A 10898-nucleotide genomic window follows, 5' to 3' on the forward strand; every position below is an offset into this window, starting at 1 on the left:
ATGAGCAATGACATGTTAGCATGCTGACACTAACATTCAGCTCAAAGCCCTGCTGTACTGCTTTACTGAGCCTCTAGCACAGCCGAAGAGTATTATATTCTATTCATGTTCATATCATTGACTCATCAGTATTCATCATATTCACAGAGAAATCAACACCAGAGAGGAGGAACTGAACAGTTCTGTCATTTCACTTTTATGAAACATCCCTGCACTTTTTTATTTGGGTCACAAGATGGTGCTTTCCACTGAGGGCTGGATTTACACACAGTACCAAACATTACCAGCAGGGGGAACTATCAGTCAAACCATTAGTCGTGTAGCTCCAATCTCTGTCTTAAACAGTTTCTCCAGTAAAGTGTTTTCCAGTTTGTGTCACTGCTGCTGCTGCTGCTGCTGCTTCACTGTGCAATAATGTGACACCTGAGCTTTGTAGGTTGTCAACCTGCTCTGCTGTGTGTGTATCAGGTACTCTGTTCAGCTGGAGCTGATGTTACTGTTTATTGCCGGAGGGTCTGGGCATTGTCTGGTGTCACTGTAACCTGATGGATCGAGGTCACAAACAGAGAGGATGCTTTTATTCTGTGGCAGTGAGCACAGTTAACTCTTGCTGTGGACTTAATAGATGAGGGCGTCGTTGCACAGGCACCTGGTGCTGATATTTAGTTACAGAGGATATGGAGCACAGATACACAAGAAAGCTCTGCCTTGTGCCTTAACACCAAAAAAAAGAAGCACATATATATTCCCAGCAGGGCATTTAAATCCAGTAAAATAACATGAAGTGAAAACAGCATATATCTGTAATGTGACATACAGGAAAGTTGTTCCAGTTTCATGTGTGCAGGGACATTTCTCACTTTCTTCTGCACACTACTACAATGGTTCTTGGAGGGAGAGATACGAGAAAGACGTGAAATGATGTGCAACATCTGCCGTGACCTAAAATTGACTTATTTTTTACTATAATAAGCAAGATAAGTAAGTAAATAAATGTTAATATATCAGGGTGTTTTTCAACCTAGACTATATTTTCCCATGGATTTGTGTCTAAGTGACTAATGGGAACAACAATTTTTTAACTGTTCCACATGGCAGCGACGACACAGGCTGCAGGCTTCATTTTACGTCCACTGAAAGTGCTTGTTTTTGCCACTGACAGGCTTATATTGCTATTTTAATTGTCTGACAACGTTATGAAAAGGATCCCTACAGAGACAGACCTTTTCATTGAAGAGTAAGATCTTTTTGTTCAACTTCAAACAGCCCAGAAGACGCCAGTGTGAAACCCACCAGACTCCAAACATCTTGGTTTGTCTTTCCACTGTCCCAACAATCACCAACTCTGGTTTGGTTGAAATAAACCCTTAATTCACCCAGTTAGATGTGAAAATATGCTGATTCTATACACGCTTAAATTACTGTTTATTTAAATGGAGTCTGGTGGGTTTGGCAATGGCAATTATGGGGCTGTTTCTGGTTAAACATAAAGGATCTTACTCTTCAACAAAGGGGTCTATCTCTGTAGGGATCCTTCCCATAATGTTGTCAGACATTTATAATAATCTGAGCCTGTCAGGTGCAAAAATACGCAATTTTAGTAGACGTAAAATGACGGAGTGCTCTTGGGCTGGTTCTGCCGCTGCCAGCTGCAGCATTCTGGCTAATTACTGGACCAGTTTTAAAAACTCTTGTTCCCATTAGTCACTTAGACACAAAAACATGGAGAAATGTTCCAGGCTGGAAAATGCCTACCTCACCCTTTAATGCATCTATTTTTAATGATGATGTAATCAGTATATCTTATATAAGGCATCTCTGCGATGAAACATTCAAATATACTGCGGCTAAGTGACATGCTGAATAATTCTGCCTCCTCCTACAACAACACTGACTTCATGAGGTGTCTCATACTGCAGGATGTGCAGAAGTGGAACATGTACATTTGTCCCATGGTCCCTTTGAAGGCCGAAACTACGTTTCCTCTCGAAGCAGGTTGTTCACAGTGTGTCAGGACTCTTCAGTGGAAACACTCCTTTTAAGTTTTCAGTAGTTATCTGCATGAACAGATCAGAGACTCAGTCACTGTAAACAGTGATGCTTCACTGCAGATAAAGTTCTGACAAAGATCAGATCAATGAGTTTTTAGGAAACTACAATAAACAAAAATTTAAACGCAACACTTTCATTTTTGCCGCCAGTTTTCACAGGTTAAAGTTGTTGCAGGTTGATTCAAACTCGTGTCACATATGCTCCAGAGAATCAGCCAGTATCTGGTGTGATACCATTTGCCTCACGCAGTGTGACACATCTCTTTCACAGAGTCGTTGTGGCCTGTGGAGTGTCAGCCCGCTCCTCTTCACGGCTGTGTGAAAATGCTGGATATTGGCAGGAATTGGAACACACTGTCGTACACGCTGATCCAGAGAATCCCGAACGTGCTCAGTGGGTGACATGTTTGGCGCAGGCCATGCAAGAACAGGGATGTTTTCAGCTTCCGGGAGTTGTGTACAGATCCTTGCAACATGGGGCGACATGAGGTCATGACAATGGGCCTCAGGGTCGTGTCACAGTATCTCTGTGCGTTCAAACTCCCATCGATAAAATATTTGTCCGTAGTTTACGATAGTCCAGCCCATAACCAAAACTGCTCACCTGCTTAACGCCATACACGCCGTCTGCCATTTGCCCAGTACAGTGTAAACCAAGATTCATCTGTAAAGATATAACTTCTCCAAACTGCCAGATGCCATCAAGGCTGAGCAGCTGCCTACTCAAGTCGGTTACGATGACAAACTGCTGTCAGACCTCGGAGGTCCTGGTTGTGGACGTCCTGAGCTGGTGTAGTTACATGTGGTCTGCGGTTGTGTGGCTGGTTGGATGTAGTGCCAAATGAATGGAAACAACATTGGAGACAGCTTATGGTGGTGAAATGAAAATTCAGCTCACAAGCAACAGCTCTGGTGGATATTCCTGCAGTCAGCATGCCAATGGCACGTTCCCTCAAAACTTTTTTTATAGTGGCCTTTTACTGTGACCATCCCGAAGCACACGTGTGTAGTAATGATGCTGTTTAATGAGCACCTTGATGTGCCACTTGGAAAAGGAGAGGCGCTCACTAACACGTATGAACACGTAAATTTATCTACTGAGTACAAGTCTTGGCTCTGTAACTTAAACCTGTGTTGCATTTAAATTTTGTTCATTGTAGCTCTCATATAGGATTCTAAGCCCTGAGAAACAATTTTTAATTTAACAGTTAAAAATGGATAATTTTTAAGATATTGCATGCACTAGAACGGGACGGATAGATGGATGCTGTCACCGGCATGGAGGCATAAAAAAGACGAGTTCAAGTTTACGTTTATCCTACTTTACTGCTTTGAGTTTCCCTCCAAAAAATTGTCACTTCCTCCTTGTAGTCTTTTGTTTTTGTTAGAAGGTGAGAAACTACAATCTAACAGGGTGGAAAATTACTTCAGGGACACAATAAAAAATGACGAGATTGAGCACATGTGCCAAAAAGCTCAGCAAAGTTAAAATAAAAATACATTCTATGTGCATTTTTCTGTGTTTATGTGATCACATTTTAAAGAAAACCCGAGGAATTAATTCATGGGACAGAGATGTTGGTGCATTAACAGGAATGACCCTGTTGTTCAAATGTGCAGAACATTTCTCATTCTTTCCTTCACAAGCGGAACAGAGACTCTCTGCACCGAGAATCTACCTTCAGTGGTTGAAGACGGTTTATAATCAAATGAGAAGCAAACCACAAAGTCAGTCTGAACGCCTCCATGTGGGTTTAAACTCAACGCAGAACTGAGTGCATGTGTAAGACAACTGCAACGTCACTTTATTGTTCAGTTTGTCTCCTTTTCTACTATTTAAAACAAAAAATCCACAGTGAAGTGCTGCTTTTATTTAGACACGTGGGTGAAGTCATTTCACAGGAGCAGCAAACTAAAAACAAAACCAAGAACTGGCCTCAGTGCTGCAAGACTTCCACCACCACCGCAGCGGGCAGAGTTTCAGCTCCACCCATGCGCTCTCCTCTGCACAGCGAGCGCTGTACCGTCTCTGAGCGAAGAAGCGAAAAAGAAGCACGCCCTTCACTTTCACACTCACAGGCCCATCTGCCACAGCCTCATTGGTGCTCGCAACCGTGGCTTTTGACCTTATTTGGATATGTGAAGGCTTTAAGCTGAAGGGAAGGTATTAGATCAGAAAATGAGGTGTTGACTGGAGGGTTACGGCGCCTTAATGACCTCTGATAAAGATGGGGGAGAAGAAAGTGGAGGTTTCTTCAGCTCAGTGTTGCATTGTGCTCTGCCTGACAGGGATAAAGTGGAGATAGGGAAGTAAAGGGGATGTGTTGTACATGGGGGGATGGACATTATCAACAGAAGGCCACATGCACTCAAACTGGTGTGTGTGTGTGTGTGTGTGTGTGTGTGTGTGTTTCATAAGGCTGACAAAACTTCCTGTCTCTTGCAGACTCAAGAGCAGCTACCGAGCAGAAAGCAGCACGACATGTTTAAGGATGTGGTATATTAAGATACACACATCCACTATTAACAAGCTGCTTATTAGCATTAGTTAGGTATTAGTTATTAGTATGCTAGTAGCACATTGGCTCCTAAGTAGTCATTATAAAGCACTTATTTAATGCCTTATTCTGCAGGACCACAAAGACTTCTCCATCAATTACCTCCTAATTAATAACAATCTTAATAATAATATTAACCATCTTAATATGAGTTGTTCTCCCTTAATAATACTTAATAAAAATGGTCTATTTATGTTACAAAACACAAAACTTCAAGTGTTAATAGTGTCCTATTAACTCTAAATTAAAGGTCCAGTGTGTAGGATTCAGGAGCATCTACTGGCAGAAATGATAATGATATAATAAGTCTGTTTTCTTTAGTGTATAATCACCCGAAATAAGAACCATTGTGTTTTCGTTACCTTAGAATGAGCCGTTTATATCTACACAGGGAGCAGGTCCTCGTCTACGGAGATCACCATGTTGCACCGCTATGTTTCTACAGTAGCCCAGAACAGACAAACAGTAACACTGGCTCTAAACAGGGACATTTGTGTTTTTGCATGTCCACCACAGTTCACCAAACAAAAGTACTTTATTTCGTGTTTTTATTCTGTGTTTCTACCGGTTTAAGTCACCAGGGGTCTCATTTTTAAACACTGCTTACGCACGAAACGAGGCTTGAAAGAGGCATACGCCACTTCCCACACAAGAGTTGCGATCTATAAAGACAGACTTGATGGGAGAAACTTTGACCCACGCTTACGAACATTTTGCTGAAGGGAAATTGATGATGCTGATGGTGAGGTGGAAGCCTTGTTTTAGAAATTGTCGAATACTTTTTGGGACACACTATTTTTGGCTTTTGTACTTACGTACATTTAGAGTACGGATCCTACACATTGTTTTATAAATGACACGCCTGGTCCGTTTGTTTTGGAGAGGAAGAGACCTCTGCAGATAATTCGGCTCCCGATAAAAACCTCCTGAACAATAAACACTGAAGGAAATCTTGTCGGAAATTCACACTCAACACGTGGAAGACATTTTAGCCGTTCACCATTAGATACCATTAAATCTTTCACACTGTTCCTTTAATTTCTTCCAAAACTCCAAATTACTCCACATAAAATCCTTCTTATTTACAATGAAGTTACGTTTCACTTATAACTAATTCACTAGACTCTTATCCACCTTATTCCTAGCCCCAATGATACCTTACGTGAATTATGGGTGCAACTTCCAGTGTTGAACCAAAACCAGTGATTTCCAGTGCTAACAGTTTGTTTATAGTGCTCTATTCTTCTTTACAAGAGCAACTGGTAAATAAAACGTGGAACACACCAACACCACCAACACATCTAGCTCAAACAGGATTAGTTTTATAGGTTTTTTTTTTCCTTTTTAACCGAGCACGCTAGCAATTAGCTTGCCTTGCTCCGTTAAAATATTGTTAACTTTAACATGTCCCGATCTGGCTTAAGGTAAACATCTGCTCCTTCTAAAGATGATTATGATCTCTGATAACTTATTAAGAGACACTAACACATTCAGCAAACATTTAACATATTTCAGTATTAACTGTAGCTCCATGTAAAGTGAATAAATGTGATGTTTCCCAGCTAATCCTCTGCTTATCTGCATTAATGACGCAGTTTACATTTACATTTTTTAACTTCTGATTTATTAAAAACTGTTCTGAGTGAAACATGAAACTGAATCTAGCAGCAGACTTCAGTAATAGTCATATGAAATAGTAAAAGAAATAACATTTGGCATTAATTTTTTTATATGATATAACGGAACTACAGTAAATCAGTAACACATTTTCAGCCCTTATCATTAAATACATATTTCAAGGTTTGTTGCTGAGTTTATTTTCTACTGTAGGTTGAGAATGAAGTCAGATGGGGAAAGACAGGGATATTATGTACTGATGCTGAGTGACGGACCTGTCAGACTATGTGTCATTCTCTTCTGCAGATTCTGATTCAATAGTTTTTCGCTATATCTCGTGAAAATCTTGTGGTTTTATTTCTCATATCAATAGTAACCATGGCAACAGGAACAATCTCTTTCTGTTCTGGTCACATGTTCAACACACAGTTGCTGAAGACACAAATTCAGCTTAGACTGGTTGTTAGTCGTTACAGACACGGACAGTGCAACAGCTACCAGAGCTCCGCAAAGACATTTTAGAAAATGCTAAGTTAACATTAGTTAAATATTTGTTAAAAAATAAATCAGTATTTGCTAAACTGAAGGCAAATTACTTTGGAAAAGAACCAGTGTTGGTGGTTAGCCACCAAGAGTAGCCACTGAGACTAACCACAGACAGTCTGTGGGACTAACTAGCTTACTGCTAGTCCCACTATCTCACTGGAAGTTGCGTACATAATCGTTTCTACAGTAGTGCCCTCAGGAATAAGGTGGATTCACTCACAGATTGCCTCCTCTTCACACTTTGTAAATCCATTATAGCGCACAACTACTGCCATTAACAGACCCTATACTGATGGATGATGGGTTACACCTTTCTGCTGTGTTTATGTGTATAATATTAATTTACTCATTTTACGCAGTTTATCATAACAGCTTATCCTGTTGGGGATCACGTCAGCCTATCCCAGCTGACATTGGGTGAAAGGCAAGGTACACCCTGGACAGGTCACCAGACTATCACAGGGCTGACAAATAGAGACAGACAACCATTCACACTCACATTCACACCTACGGACTGTGGGAGGAAGCTGGAGTACCCAAAGTAAACTGACAAATTGATGACACAGACTTTTGACTGAATTTATGCTGAAAAAAGGAGACCGTCCGTGTGGGGTATGGACAGTTTGACAAAAATGAATGCATAGGAAGGTCACAAAAAAACGAGCCTGGACTCCATTAAATGACATCATGGAAGAAGCCCCAACTACACACTGTTTTGTTAACTTTTTTTAATGCTAAATCTTAATCTGAAAAGTACCTACAGCCGTCAAATAAATAAATAAAATGGATAAACTTAAGTAAAGTTTGACCTGAGTACAGATAGCGGGTAAATCTACTTTCCCCTGGTGCTCTGCAGAAGCCGGTTTAGCACAGCTCAGGCCTCTGTGGAGCTCTCGGGTCTGGGAGGGAAATAAGCTTCTGGGTGGCTCAGTGGTGTCGACACCCGGCCGCGGCCCAGGAGGAGCTCGGGAGTGCGCATACAGGCGGGGAGGGGAAATGGCTGCTGGCCCAGATAAGGTCTATCAGGGGCCCAGCTTTAGTGTCCTCTTCACACGGGGAGTTAGGATCACTTCCCCACACTGGCACATGCACAGACGCTAGTGGTCGTCTGCCAGATGAAGCGGCAGCACTTGAGTGGTGGCCGGTGACTCAGTGAGTTGCAGAGGGCAGGGATTAGTAAAAAGCAGGGCAGGGGTCAGGAGATTTGGAGGGTTGGAGGCTAAAAAAATGTGTGGCTTTTACAGACACCATATGCTGGATATTTTCAACAATGTGACTGACGTGTTTCATTTGTAACCGAAGCATCAGGAGTGATTGAATATGAACAAACAGATGAATACCCAGAATCCTCACACAGTAGGCTTCTGTTTAAGACTCATACATTCAGTATGACACACAGGTGTTTATCTGGTGCACCCGCCGTCCTCATCTTTTATGAATATATCTATAATAAGAGTATCGTCTTTTCTATGACGCCTTTGTTGTGGAGTGGACAAAACACATTTACATTCTGTATGTTGAAGGATTTGTTTTCCTCATCCTGTGCTCTCAAAGGTGTTGATGTCAGAACGTCTTTTTCTATCAGCCATTAACCTACAAACAGGAACAGATGTCATGAGAATAAAGGTAAAGAAAACTGGACCATGTCACATCTTTCTATGGCTCTGATCCTCAGTGGGAAACTGTGTGAGAGTGAATCTGAACCCAGCACATACTGAGCTTTAAGGGGAACCTCAGTATTTTTCAACGTGGACCCTCTTCCTGTTTCTGGTGAAAGGTCGCTGCAGGTGACATGTACGTCCACTGAAAGTGCTTGTTCAGATTGTTAATCTAAGAGTGTGTTAACATTATGGAAAGGATCCCGACAGAGATAGATCTTTTTGTTAAAGAGTAAGATCCTTTTTGTTTAACCAGAAAAAGCCCTGAAATCACCATCACCAAATCCACCAGACTCCATTCAAATAAACAGTAATTTAAGCGAGTATAGAGTCAGCATATTTTCACATCTGACTGACAGAATTGAGGGTTTATTTCAACCAAACCAGAGTTGGTGATTTTTGGAACAGTGGGAGGACGAACCAAAATGGCTTCTGTGAGTTTTATTTTGTTTCCGTCAACTCTGAATAAGGTGAGTTTTACAATGATAAAATTACCGTTTAATTGAATGGAGTCTGGTGGGTTTGCCGATGTCGGGGCTGTTTTTGGTTTTACAAAAACGGATCTTGCTCTTTAACAAAAAGGTTGATCTTTAGGTTATGCTCCTATAATGTCAGACACTTAGAAACAATCTGAGCCTGTCAGTAGCAAAAACAGCACGTACACTAGCGGTGCGAACACGCCCCGAGTGGTTACATTGCAGCCGTCTGCTGCGCTTATGCTCAACAACTGTTGTTCCTATAAGGGTCCACGTTCTAAAATACCAAAGTTACCCTTTAAATCCAGTGGTGGAAAGTATTATCCAATTTCGAGGTACTTGTACTCTGAGTATTTCCATTCTAAGCTACTTTACACTTCTATTTCACCACTGACAATTCAGAGGAAACTATTGCACTTTTTATTTGATTACATTTATTTGACAGCTAGTTACTTTTCACATTAAGATTTTACATTAAATAAAACAAGTTAGCTTATGAAATACTATAAGACAAACTTTTTTGTTCACTTGACCTCCTCCAAAAAGTCGTTTCCGATGTCTGTGAGTTGTTATAAGTTCCACCGTATTGTGAAATGCCCTCTAAACTTCTCACAAAAGTCCAAAAAATGATTATATTTTGTATAGCTGGTCTTTTATTTTAATCTTGTGACCCTTTGGACTGAGCCCTTGGTCGGGACCCACAGGACTAAACTACTTAGTTACATATACAGAAGTTAAAACGAGCTCCACTGCATCCAGCTTCAGCAGTAACTACTTATACATTTATGCAACAGCACTACCAATATGTCACATATCAATACTTATACTTAAATAGTTATATTTAAAGGGATAGTTCAGACCTTTTGAAGTGGGGTTGTATGAAGTACTTATCCATACACAGTGTGTTACCTACAGTAGATGTCAGTCGACACACTCGAGGTCTACACTGCTTAGCTTCTGTGGCGGTACTCCTGTCTGCTTCTCCAAACTGGTTGTGTGCTGACTGATATCTACTGTAGGTAATACACTACGATGGAGAAGGACCTCATACAACTCCACTTCATAAGAATCCAAACTATCTTTCGGTAAAGGTTCCGATTACTTCCTCCACCATGGCTTACATCCATGTTACAACTACACATGATGGATCCCACACACCTTTCTGTTAAAGGTCACATTACTGGACTGACACAGGGTTTATTAGATCCAATTTCAAAAGCTGATAAAGGGACGAATACGAGAAATGAGAGGCACTAAAAGTAATAGAAATGATTAAAAATGTGTCCTAAACTTTTTTTCATTTCAGTTTAAGTCAATATGAGCAGCCTCTCTGCAGCACTAAGAGGTACTCGGTGATCAAAGAACAAACCAAACCGAGCTTTAACCAGCACATGAAGCCAGTTCTCAGTCACAGTGCACAAAGGCAGGCCTGTGCATTACTGCTGCTCCTTCAGAGAGATTCTTATCTTTCTTTGGTGACCTAGATTAGACTGTAAACTACCAGAGGAGTGCAAAATGAACTCGCCTCAAGAAAGAAACGTTGGTTTTCTACAGAACTCATTAAGTTTTATGGCTGTAAAAATCAGCGTTAGTGCGTTACATACAGTGTAGTACAGTTGAATAAACCCCCTCCCCAGGTAGCGTTATGAGAAGGGTTACAGTTGGACATTTACATTTACAAGGAACTGAAACCTGCTGCGGCCTTTCACTTTTAAAAAAACCAACAGAGAGGTAATCATAGTGACGGAAATGTCACTCCACATGCAAACGAGTCGTCTTTTGAACAAGAAATTCAAAATTTAAAAAAAACCGCAGCTGACTTTTACATTAAAGGGCGGGGTCAGTGGTGGAAAGTAACTGAGTACATTTACTCAAAGTCGAGGTATTTGTACTTTCTTTTCATGATACTTCTCCTCCACCACACCTCAGAGGTACATAGTGTACTTTATACTGCGCTACATTTGTCCCACAGCTTTTCAGAAGATAGTTTTT

Source organism: Epinephelus fuscoguttatus, linkage group LG12 (assembly GCF_011397635.1).
Source record: "Epinephelus fuscoguttatus linkage group LG12, E.fuscoguttatus.final_Chr_v1".
NCBI classification, from domain to species: domain Eukaryota; kingdom Metazoa; phylum Chordata; class Actinopteri; order Perciformes; family Serranidae; genus Epinephelus; species Epinephelus fuscoguttatus.